Raw genomic sequence first — 12,288 nt, forward strand, 5'->3', positions numbered from 1 at the left:
AGTTCTTCTCTGGTGAAAGAGACCAGAGAAGGGGAGCAAGAAACTACAAAAAAGAAGAAAAACGCAACAACTACGAGAGAGCGCAGTACTGAGGCAACCATCCGCGGCGCGGATGGTTGCCTCAGTACTGCAGCATCTTCCTTTAACATCTGTTCTAAATTTACTTTGTTCAAAAACATAAACCCCTCTTGAATTATATTTTCCTTCTCTTTGTTTAAAATGTGAAATGATACCCAAAGGAAGACTTTTATTTCTTACTTGGAACACAATCTCTAACGCTTTTAACTTGACCAAATCCATAAATTCTGTATTAAAGTAATGTAACTGATTGTTTTTTAATTGCTTCAAATCAAACGATCAAATAAAGGACTGAAGGACAAATTACATGTAACCTGCTCACCGTCTTATCTTAAACCAACACAACTTAGTCACTCTACATTAAAGGAAATGTTTTAGTCTATGACCTAAACCATGGATCACCAACCTTTCTGAAACCATGAGCTACTTCAAAGTTACTAAATATTCCAAAGGGCTACCAGTTTAATGTACACAGAAATACTGCTTACATTTTCCAGTTTTACTTTAATTAGGGGGAAAGATAATTAAGAAAGACTCTACATCTACTTAAAAAGTTAGGAAATACTGAAGTTTCATCATGCAACACTTTGAATTCATATCACGGTTTCATTTTCAAGTAAACACTTTCACAGGGAGTCATCATGTTCCCACTATACCAGCCATCAACTGCTCTTTTACCAACCAAAGCATGTTCTTGCACTGTAACAATTATGTAAGATTTTATTAAACTTCACTGTCTTGTTTAATTTAATTGCATTATTATCATTATTAAAAATAAACATCACAATCCAAACACCAAATCTGCAGCATCTTCAATGAAATCCTATCTGTCTCAGCAATGTTTCAGTGAAAATATTTATTTATTTATTTATTTATTTATCTATCTATTTATTTCTCAGGTTCAATTTACCTCTAAATTAAATTAAATGCGGGCCAAATACTATTGGTGGATGAAAATGATTTCCAGATTAATAAATGCAATTAGTGTGCAAACCAAGATTTGTTTTTATCTAAGATTTCCCTAAGCAGAGTTTTTAAAAGACATACAGTATACAGCTGTTATGTTGTAGCACCCTAAGTGAGTTTTTACCATAATAAGTGTATTGTCATTATTTCCTATGTTCCATCTGTGTCCCGATAATTCTGTTCAGGCTCTATTCTTGGCAGCTATTGTTTTACACAACTTGACAGTGGACCAAATGGGAAACGGAAAATTCCGCTAAACCCTGTAATGTTCGGCGGCCGATGTAAGGTTTAATGGGTGATGCGTTGAAGAAGAAGTGAGCTTGGCTCACTGTGAACATGTTTAACTAGTTGTTTGTCTGTTATTAATTTACATGTTTTCTGCATTATTTTTTACCCCCATCAAATTGTTCCTCATCTACCATTTCAAAGCTTATAATACTCCAAGAAAACACAAATAGAAACTTCATTTTGCTTAAGTTAATACCAGTCGATCTGAGCATGCGCGATTTGCCGGTGACGACACGCTGGTCCAGTCCAGGATTTAGAAACAAAGCTATTTATTTAATAAATCCTCAGAAGACATGGATGTCCCGAAAATAGTGGATGAATGGAAACCTAGACACACGGACACATGGCTATTACAAACGGAACAGACTTCACCAAATGGCCGTCATCAAACCCCTGGAGACAGAGCAAATGTGTCTCCGTACTGCCTGTGCAGACTGTAATATTAGGTTTTCCATTGTATCTGTAGTTAGAGCTAATATCCTTACCAGAGAGCAACCACTCATTCCTGATTATTGTTTCCAGAGTTCTACTGGCTTTATTTACCGGTTATTAGTTTCTACCTCCTACCGCAACGCTGATCAAATAGGAACCGAATAATTCAGACAACCCGCCGATACAAACTACAATCAAAATAAAGGTGAAGAAAATTCTCATGTGTCTGTGTTATAACCATCAAGGTTTGTTGTGTGTTATTCCAATATGCGTAAACCAGACAAGGCCAAACAAACCAATGCCCCACGCAAAACTCATTTCACAAACTACTATTTCTATTTAAACACAGAGCAAAACTCTTCACTCTGAATAACTCAATTTAAAACAACCAACTCCAAGCCAAAAAAACATCATGCAACCGTAATCACTTGTTTGTAAACAGCAACCTCTTTTTTATCTTTTTCCTTTCACATAGTGGCAGCCGTTTCAAATTACACACACACATACACATACACATACACATACACATATGGGGTGCCAAGTGTATAAAATTAGTATAAAAGTTGTAGCTAACACATTTTCATTATTTATCTCACGTTTCTCATATTTAGCACATTTAACACAACATTTAACCACATATATAGAGGTAAAAATTTAACATTTAGATTTGGCATTTAACATTTAGATTTAATATTTAGATTTAACATTTAGATATAAGATTAAGCATTTAGATATGATATATAACATTTAGATTTAGATTTAAACATTTAGATTTAGATTTAATGTTTAGATTTCGATTTAAACATTTAGATTTAACATTTATATATAAGATGTAACATTTAGACTTAGATTTAACATTTAGATATAACATTTAGATTTTAAATTTAGATATTGATTTAACATTTAGATATAACATATACCATTTAGATTTAAATATTTAGATTTAATGCTTTTTTTTTTACCTCTATATATGTGGTTAAATGTTGTGTTAAATGTAGGAAAATGTGCTAAATATGAGAAAAGTGATCAAAACATATGTATCATCATATTAGGTACATATTCTGAATAAAAGCTCATTCTTATTCTGATGGCTACAATTTGCATCTATTCATTTGTAAATGAATCACCTGAGAAATCAGCAGGGGGGAGAGCCTGACTCTAACAATGGAAGTCTGGAATGTTAGGGGGAAGTGCCCTGGAAGCTAAAGTCACAATGCCCCGTTTATTAACTCGTTCTGCTTGATGCTGGGGGAGAACAAACACAGACTACAAACATTGAAAGAAACAGAGTCACCTCTTCCAACACACCTGATTCAAATGATTATCAGACTTCTGCAGAGCTGGATGATCATTTGAATAAGGTGTGTTGAAAGAGGGAAACATCTAAAACATGCTGATTAGTGGCCCTCGAGGACCGGAATTGGACACCCCTGGAATAGCCTATTGTCATGCAGCCTTTTGTGCTGTGGGGAATAAATAGCTGGCTGCTTCCACCTGCTGACACTCCACACTTATTCTACTCAAAATGCAGAGAAGATTTACCACTCAAGAAGCGTTGGAATTGATCCTGAACAAGGCAAACCCTTGTGACTCAGATGGAGAGGACATAAACCTTCAGCCAAATTCGGATTCGGACTCTGAGCTGTCTTCAGGTTAGATTTCCCAAACATCCTATTTTCATTTCCTGACTTTATTTTTATTTAAAACCAAACAAAAGAATAATTTGAATTTGTTCACATTGCAGATGACGAGACTGCTCCTCATCTGGAAAAGAGAGCTCGGTTGGAGAGTGAGCCAACAGAGACGGCGAAAGATGGCACAGTGTGGCATGAAGAACATGTGGGTACAATTCTCCGTTTCACTCCAATGGAACCGTACGCTGCAGATGGAGAGCCAACAGCAAAGGCCAGAAGAAGAATCAGGAGTCGCCTTCAGAGCTTCCTCTGTTTCATTACTGTTGGCATGCTTCGTACCATTCAAGAATGGACTATTCAGCATGCACGGCAAACGGAGCAGACGGACTGGTTCATGATCCTCCATGAACTAATGGCATTTATTTCTGTTATTATTTTGAGGGGGGTGACCAAGGTTCCATCTCTGCGTGACAGCTGGTCAGCATGCCTGGGAAACCCACTTATCACTGGAATTATGTCACGAAACCGTTTCCAAGACATCATGCGTCACCTACGATTTGATGACATGTTTACGCGCAGTGAGCGAGTGCAGACAGATAAGTTTGCTGCAATTTCGGATGTGTGGGGATCGTTTGTTACCAACTGCATCACATGCTACAACCCTGGTCGACACATCACAATTGATGAACAGCTTTTCCCATCGAAGACTCGCTGCTGTTTCCTGCAGTACATTGCAACAAAACCCGACAAATTTGGCATAAAGTTTTGGGTGGCTTGTGATTTGAAAACAAAGTACATCTGCAATGTCCTCCCATATCTTGGAAAGGACCCCAGTCGTCCCAGTGAGGAGAGACTTTCTGAGAGTGTGGTGATGAAGCTGATGGAACCATTTATGGACAAAGGCAGGACTGTCACCACGGACAATTTCTTTACATCACTGACACTTGCACGACGACTGCTCAGCCGGAAAACCACCATCCTCGGGACAGTCAACAAGATTCGCCGGGAAATTCCTCAGTCAACTAGAAAGATGGACCGCAAGGAATTCACCACTCAGGTATGTTGTTGGTCTTTTTATTCCATCAACACCTGAGTGTGTCATTGTGTTTAAAACCGCTATAATAACAACAATTTCTTCTTTTTTAGGTGTTTTCCACCACTGGTGCCACGCTGACGGTGTGACTGTGCGATGTGTTCATTGCCACAAATACACATGTGGCAAATGTAGGAGAGAGATACCGTGGCAGTGCCAAGTATGTCACGAGTCTCAATAAGAGGACGAAGGAGATTCTTCTAAATATGTGCACAGTTGCTTTGTTATTATCATTATTTTTATTTATTTTGTTTTTTTTTTTTTACACAAATAAAAACCATTGAAAACAAATCACAGTTGTTCTTTTGCACATTTCTCACACCACACTGTCATTAAAAATAAATAATTTTTGTGTTCTCTTTGGGTCAAATGACACCTCTCTGGGTTTTATAGGTAAAAAGTTCATTTGACACCTCTGTGGGACTTCTAGTGTTAAAGAGGTAAACACTGTCTCTCTCATTAAACTATCTTTATTTTAACACTTGTTTAACACGCTGTTTAAACCTACAAACATGACATAACACAAGTGATGACAGACCATGTTGACTTAATTTTTAAACGTTTTCTCAACACGTGATCACTTTAACTCAATCCACGATTCGATTGCATTGCTCATTTTATTCCTTTATTCATCTCTTTAATTCCATAACTCATTTCTAAACATAATTCCAGATTAGTACTAAGGCATAACTCTGAGTATAGATAAAACCTGCTACGATGTCTTACGAATTATTTAGGAAATATGGATCCTTTCCCTAAAACCTGCATGGATGTTAGATCTACAAACTCAGTAATTAGCCGACCGTACCGCACTTCCAACGTAATCTATCCTACCATTTTAGTCTATTATCTCATGTTCCATTTCTTCCATTACAACTTCAGATTAACTATAGGCAATCATTGTCATGTGACGCACCTGCTTCTTTGTCTTACTGAAAAATAGTAAAATGGGCCGAAACTACTAAACTTCACACATGGATGTAACAACTCATATCAATGTGCCTAACCCTACCTTTTATTTTACTTCTTCATTTCATGAATAAACTTTTCCTACCGGTTAGTTACTTTATCTTTTCCAAAAATAATCTTCCATTTTACCAGTGATCAATTCTATGTCTCCATTAACAATTTTTTTCACTTTTACCTTCATTCATTTATTTTTAACAATTTAGACAGAGAACCCCTCAAACATCAGCACATCAATCTCCACACAGTTCCTTCTTACCAGTGAAACACACACTGCAAAAACAAACTGCTCCACTTCAAGCCCCCTCCTAAATTCATGAGAAAATACTCACCCTAGACACGATGCTGGACGAGAGGCGGGTCACCGCGAGAAGTCCCCTCCGAAACTGTTCGTGACGCCAAATTTGTTGTGGATTTCACGTTTTCTAAAGGTTGATGTGAAGAGGTTAAAGAATTCTCCACTGACATCTTCATGATATAAATACAACTTTTATTATTACATGATGAAAAAGTCAGATACAGACACCATGGCTGTTTGGAGAGTGCGAGGTCGAAAGCAGCTCTGAAGGTCCTCCGAGCAGCAGGTGCCTATATACTTCAGTAATACGTCACCCAACATCTGCTCTACTTCTTTAACATTAGCTCATACATCGGAGAATAATGGTTCTGCTGTCTTTGCAACAGATTGGAGAAAAACTACCTATCAATAATTCGATAACAGGGCGCCTCTGTGCCTGGTGCCCCTCAGGCTTAAATGTAAACCAGCTTAAATATAAAACAGATGACATATGTTCTAGAAATGTAAGGCTATTACTACTACAGCCATTATTATTGATATAGCACACTGGGCTTCATTCTCTGAAAATATCATGATACACTTACTCAAAAATGAAGGCCTCTCAGGTCTGCTGAGGATATACATGTGAGTATAAAGAGTGTAAACCTTTTAATATCAAAATGTTAAGTACATCAATACACTACAAAGACAAATATTTTTACCTAAATTACAAATCTTTTTAAATGACAAAAAATCTAATAAACAAAGGATGAACAAATTATTAAAATGTAAACTATTTCATAATTATGATAGAAATGTTAAAATCTATAATAGTGATGGGAGCATTAAAAACAAATGTATGAAATGGCTAATACCCCCTAAAGATAAAGAAATGCAATTTAAAATGATAAACAATTATTATCCAGCAGCAACAATACTTAAAAAAAGATTTGGACTTGAGGTGGAGCCATGTGTCTTCTGTTAAAAAGAGGAGGAAACCGTTGAACATCTTTTCCTCTCTTGTGACATAACTAAACACCTTTGGCAAGAATTGATAAAATGGTTAAAAATCAGAATGGATAAAGTTGCACAATTGCAGTTGGAACAAGTGCTTTTTGGAAACCAAAAACTGCCGAAGTTTTGTAGTATAATCATAATTATGGTAAATACTAGGGGTGGGAATCTTTAGGCACCTCACGATTGGATTCGATTACGATCCAAGGGGGCTATGATTCGATTCTAAATTGATTATTAATGTATTTTGATGCATGTTTTATTCACAAAATATCTGTTGTATCTATTGTATCCACTAACTGTATAAAAATATATATTATTTGGAGTTAGAAATAAAGAGACACATTACCATTCATTATCCTTTATTACACTAATGGAAGAAGTATGTGAACTGAAAATGTACAAGTTTTTTTAAACAAAGGTAGTAGCAGCCTTCCTTGTAACATAACTTCAATTGAATAAAAAAAAAAAGGATTGACTTTGTTTTTTTTTTTTTTTTTTTCTCTTGTCTGCACATTCTGTCAAAGGTTAACACTACAAGAAGTGCAATCTTTTAACAGCAATGCATATTTTGTTATTGCAATTAAATAAATTTATTTATTTCATTGCATAATTGTGACCATCACCAGCCCTCCCTAGGGAAGGGTAAGAAATACTTTATTAAAGGGAGGATGTAAAAAAAGAGAGGGCAGTGTTACACCAAGGTGAGGGGTTGGAGAGGGGTGGGGAAGTTAACAGGGAAGAGGAATACAAGATAGGAAATGGAATGGGTGGGGAGTAGTCGATAGATTTCAAGTGATGCGATGTGAAATTGTGGTTGTGTATATTGTGCTTATTGTTGAGTTATCAAGCCAGTTTGGTGACCAGTGTGCGGCTTAGGAATAATGGTGGTGGCTGTGAGCAGAGGAAGAAGTGAGTGGAAATTCCATAGAACAGGTATTTGGGAACAACGTGTCTGTGGTTGAGCCCAGTATGAGTGTTATCCCACAGCCCAAGGCCAGTGCATCCATGACAAATGTATTTCCAAGAACCGCCACTGCAAAACCCACGAGCCGCCCCCGGGCCCCGGAAGCAGCCAGGCCAGCAGCAAGAGCGGGCAACCCGGGGGCCCCCGGCGACCACCACACGGCCAAGCAGCCCCCAGAACGCCCCCAAGATCCCAAACCGAGAGGCAACCATCGCCCCCCCCATACACACCCGAGAAAGCCCCAAGGAGCCAAGGACCCAGCGCACCACGCCACCAATCCAACCCCCAACCCCCAGACCCCCCACCCCACCCCCCCCCCCCACCCCCCCCACACCCCCGCGCCCAACCCCCCGAGGGGAGGGCCCAGAGAGCTCCCCGCCCGAGACCCCAGCGGAGGAGCCAAAGCCCACGCCCAGCAGACGACCAGAGCCACGCCGAACGGGCAGCCGGCGGGCACCCGCCGCCGGGCCCAGAGCCAGCAGGGACCCGACCCCAGGCCAGAGGGACCCGGAATGAACGCAGCACCAGGAGCAGCCCGCCCAGGGAGGACGACCACACCCCAAGCCGCATAAGGCACCAGGGGGCCGCCGGGAGTCTCCCCGTCGGCCCCCAGGCACCCCAACCTAGCCCCCCATGGCGCCCCAAATCACCTATTGTTGATGTCGCCCGCGCCACGGGCTTTAGTTTTTTTTATTTATTTATTTATTTTTTTTTAAAAGCCAGGGCCCCCTCCAAGGGCCAAGCCAGACCGCCTTGTGCATCCCCAGCACCCTACCGCTCTGAGCTTACGGCCATACCGCTCTGATCAAGCCCGATCTCATTTGATCTCGGAAGCTACGCAAAGCCGGGCATGGTTAGTACTTGAAAGGATTGACTTTGTGGATGTTCTGAGTTGTTTATTTTCTCCGTGTTTCCAAGACAAACAACGGATGCGCTGCCGTGTCATGTGATATATATATATTTTTTTTATATATATATACTTTTTATTTAAAATTTTATGTTGGACAACAAAGAGAAAGAAAAAAAAAAAAAAAACAAAGAAAAAAAATAAAAATAAATAAAAATAAGGGGGGTATTGCTCCTTGCGAATATTCAGTCCTTTTTCCTATAATCAATCCATTTTGTCCATCGTTTCCCAAAATGTCTCAAACGTATATTTCCTCCAGTATATTTGTCCATTGAGTCACTGTTGGTGGGTCAACTTTCATCCAGTTTTTGTGATGCTCTTTCTCGCTGCGATTGTCATTATTTTAAATACATATATCTTGTTGGGAGAGTATGGAGGCTATATTGAATAATTGTTTATGTTTCTTTAATGGTGTTTTACTATGTTGATTTTGTTAGATGGCTAAATGCTTGTTCATGTTGATCTTGTTGGGTTTTTTCTTTCTTATTATGCATTTTATATTTTGATAAGCGCATTGAGATGACTTTGTTATGGAAGCACGTTTCCGCCACCAAGGAAAGTCATAATTATGAGAAAGAAAGTCATAATTATGATATAGAAAGTCATAATTATGAGATACTTAAACACATTTACAGCAGCTTGTTCATGTGGTGAGCTGACACTGAGAGATGGCTGATAAGACTATCAAAGACTACTTTAGACAGGGCTTTACAAATGATGAAATGCAAATTCACATAGAAATTTGCTGAGTAAACGCAACCTTGAAAAGATACTAAGCAAAAAGAGGCTCTGGCATCGAAAGGATAAAACTGATGTGGCTGAAGTAGCACGGTTTATTGAACAACATATGGAGATTTCTGGTCAGTGCCATGGGTACTCATAATTATGACTTTACTAACTCATAATTCTGACTTTTTTCCTCATAATTATGACTTTCTAACTCAATTATGACTTTCCTTGGTGATTTTTTTTTTTTTTTGTGGCGGAATCGGGCTTCCATACTTTGTTGTAAATTGCTTTATACAAATAAAGTTGATTTGAATTGAATTAACACTTGCCAGCAGAAACATATGAAATTGTCATTAGTGGTCTCGATTTGCAACATGCCTACCCAACCCTAGTGGTCACGGCACGTCACTGCTGCACTGTAATATTTGAGTAGATGACATTGATTTAACCCACTTCATGTTCCCTAAAAAAAGCCAATTTGTATAATTCTGTATAATCATTTTTCAGTTTTGGGTACCTTTTTTTTAACCTCTGGCTGTTCAGCACTTACCTTTGTACCATTTCAAGCTATTCATTGGACTTGCATGACTTGAATTGCAATAAATAACTGGAAAAATAAGGGTATTCTAAAACTTTTGACAAGTAGTGTACATTGTGTTAAGTGTTTCTATATTGTTTGTGTATACATTGTTTATAGTAGTGGCGCGGGGGGGGGGCACTCCCACCTCTGGCTGCCCTACTAATCCCTCCAATTTTAATTACACCTCAACACACCACCCCCCGGAGGGTGGGACCACCACTTCCACCCTCCGGAGCTATTGCACCACATACACATATATACACATAGGCTGGATGGGGAGCACCGCTCCCCTCCATCCACCCTTTTTTAATAGCACTTCATACATTCACTAAACACATACATTCACTCAGGGGATAGGGAAGTGCCTCTCCATTGGCTCCCTTTGCGGGGTCTCTCCGGGCGGTGCCGGCCTGGTGGGGCATGGGGGTGCCCCTTCCCTGCGGGTGGGGCTTGGCGCTTGTCTCGTTTCCTGGTTGCCTTGGGGGCGTGCCTCGCGGCGTGTGGGTCCGAGGCGGCTTGCGCCGGGGTTGGGGCGGGGCTGGATGCTGGCGGAGGGCCTTGGGGTTGGGGGTTGGGGTCGGTGGGGGGATGTGCTGGGTGCTCGGCTGCTTGGGGCTTCCTCGGATGTGTGTGTGGGGGGCGGTGGCTGCCTCTCTGCCTGGGATCTTGGGGGCATCTGGGGGGTTGCTCGGCCGCGGGGGCGTTGCCTGGGGCTCCCTGGCCTCCGCTCTTTCTGCTGCCCTGGGCAGGGCAGTTCCTGGGCTTGCAGTAGCGTTTTTTTTTTTTTTTTTTTTTTTTGCACATATGCTGGTATACGAAGAACAGTCTATTCTTCCCCACCTTTTCTATTTCCTGCCTTGAGTCTCTCCTCCCTGCTCCCTTTCCCCTCCCCTTCCCCCTCCCCCTCCACTTAGGTGTAACACTGCTCTCCCTTTTTATATCCTCCCTATAATAAAATATTTCTTACCCTTCCTTAGGGAGGGCTGGTGATGGTCACAATTAAGCAATAAAATAAATCAATGTATTTTATTGCAATAACAAAATATGCATTGCTGTCTCATAATGATTGCACTTCCTGTGTTGTTGACCTTTGACAGCATGTGCAGACAAGAAGAAAAAAAAATATATATATATATTGTTTGTTTATCAAAGTCCATGTAAATGCAGCCATTTTCTTCTAAACATATTAAATGGGTCCTAAATGTATTTCCTTAAAACATGTAAAAAATCCATTCAACCATTTATAATTTGTGTTGCCTGGCTTCACAAACTGTGTTTCAAATTTCTGTGTTCAGGTATTAATGGGCGGGTCAGAAATCATAGCCGTGTTATGTAACGGTGCCATCATTAGCATAAACCCTATGGAGGACCAAACCTGCCAAAAGTATAAACAAATATTGGAATAAATAAATAAAAGAATGAATTAATAAATTAATTAATAAAAACTGGTGTTTCCACATTTAATTATTTCTACATTTATTTATTTATTTTCACATTTATTTCATTTCTGTGTCCGTATGCTAATGAGGTAGGAGGGATTAATCTCATTCAAGGATTGGTCTACTGAACGATCCAACACTTCCTGTTGCAGCAGATGAGCGTGGGAGAAGAGTTTTGTCTGCGATGTGTCTGTCGGCGGATGGACGTTCCCGATTTGACTCAAGAACGCCCCCATGGGCGGTCCTGTTAGATTTTCATCAACCAATCAGAGGAAGTTATGTGGGAACCACATGAAGGGGGCAGCATTGCGCAACCTAGCGTACAGCCTGCTGGAAAGCATTAAAGAAGGAACAACACTTCCGGAACTTCGGTAAAAGTGAAAGTTGCGAATTATCGTTGATTATTACAATAATGATCTTCTCGAGAAGTAGCACATCAAAAGTTAGCCATGGATTTTTGATAACTTTTACAGTGTTTGCAGGGCTGAGCCGTGAATCTTTTTTTTTTTCTTTTTAAATTTGCACATACGAAGTCGGATTTGCGTCAAATGTGACTCAGTTGTTGAACTCCTGGCCCTAAACCAGCTCAATGTGGAAAAACTGACATTGGAGCATTAACATCCCAGAGTGAAGAGAATTTAATATGGGGTAAACATATTTTAACGCACTCCCCTTCACTGACGGGCTCAAAATTGCTGGAGATCATCTAGAGAAGTGGGACATCAAAAGTTATCTATGGATTTTTGATAACTTGCATTTTGGCCAAAACCTTTTGAAAATTTAAATTTTTAAAAAATGCTCCCATTTGCACATACAAACTTTGATTTTCGTCAAATGTAAATCAGTTCTTAAACTCTTGGCCCTAAACCAGGTCAATGTGGAAATATACGGAAATTGGCGCGTTAGCGCCACCTACAG

This window comes from Gouania willdenowi, chromosome 19 (assembly GCF_900634775.1).
Source record: "Gouania willdenowi chromosome 19, fGouWil2.1, whole genome shotgun sequence".
Taxonomy (NCBI): Eukaryota; Metazoa; Chordata; class Actinopteri; order Blenniiformes; family Gobiesocidae; genus Gouania; species Gouania willdenowi.